Source organism: Geospiza fortis, unplaced genomic scaffold, assembly GCF_000277835.1.
Source record: "Geospiza fortis unplaced genomic scaffold, GeoFor_1.0 scaffold506, whole genome shotgun sequence".
Classification (NCBI taxonomy): domain Eukaryota; kingdom Metazoa; phylum Chordata; class Aves; order Passeriformes; family Thraupidae; genus Geospiza; species Geospiza fortis.
This window is the reverse complement of record NW_005054493.1, coordinates 622,854-623,856: the sequence shown is the minus strand read 5'-3', so window position 1 is coordinate 623,856 and position 1,003 is coordinate 622,854. Positions and strand designations below refer to the sequence as shown.

The window sequence follows — 1,003 nt, the reverse complement described above, 5'->3', positions numbered from 1 at the left end:
CCTGAAGCGGCTCCAGCCGAAACTAGGGCGCCGCTTTTTAGTCATTTGTGTTCATAGCCTTCATCTTTACAAAAATAATTTTTTTTTTTGTAAATGAAAGAGTCTCCAATTACACTCTCCCAAATTTAAATTTAAATAAACATTTGCAGAACTTCAGAGACATGACTGAGTTCCACGGGCTTAATTTCACTTTTATCACTCATTATAAACACGAATTAAGAATTTGTTAGTATACTGACTTCTAATGCATAGATTCCACCCCGAAGATGCATTAAAACCACCCACGCTTCAAAAATAGGTCTAAGATATTATCCGGCTATAGCAAATTATTTCCACTGAAGAAGGAAAGTTATTAGAATAGGATAAAAGAATTTCTTCCTACAGTTATTTTGGGAATGCTCCCTTCAGGGCCTGTCTACAACTTCCCCAGTCTGGTTTTCAGTCATTAGTGTGATTGTTTGGTGCCAAATTTCTTGGGGGAGCACGGGGGTGGAGAGTTATCAACGCCAAACACTAAAGGATCATGGTAACTACCATGATAACTACTTTTTTTAGTTCACTAGAAACGATTTATCTATTTGTACATAGCCTCTCCTCTGGTAAATGATCATCATTCTGCATATAAGTTATTCCAGTATGAGAACATCATAGGAAAACACCCTAAATACTGAGAGATTACAGCTATGAAGTTTAGGCAATGCAGAATTTAATCACATTACAATTACAGGATTCTCATTTAGCTTTAATTTGGGTCTTTTACATATACAAACTAATTACAGAGTACATTTTCCTGCATAAACATACCTCCTTTGAAAGAAGAGGTCAATTCAAGATGTCAGTGGTTAAATCTTTGGAAATTATTTTTATTTCCAGCACTCTGCAAATTGGACTGGAAATGGTCAAAGTGCTCCTTGGGCACTTTTAAAATTTATTTTTATTTTATAATTATTTTGATTTTGCCAGCTGAGGGGAAAAAGTGCCTGAACATGGAAAGACACGCACA

The 1,003-nt window shown here is 35.6% G+C and overlaps 1 protein-coding gene across 1 annotated transcript in view; it reads right to left on the bottom strand.

The window, feature by feature from the left end:
* The window catches only part of CEP350 (centrosomal protein 350), a 71,773-nt gene that overhangs the window by 70,036 nt on the left and 734 nt on the right, over positions 1-1,003 (bottom strand). The window lies entirely within an intron of this gene.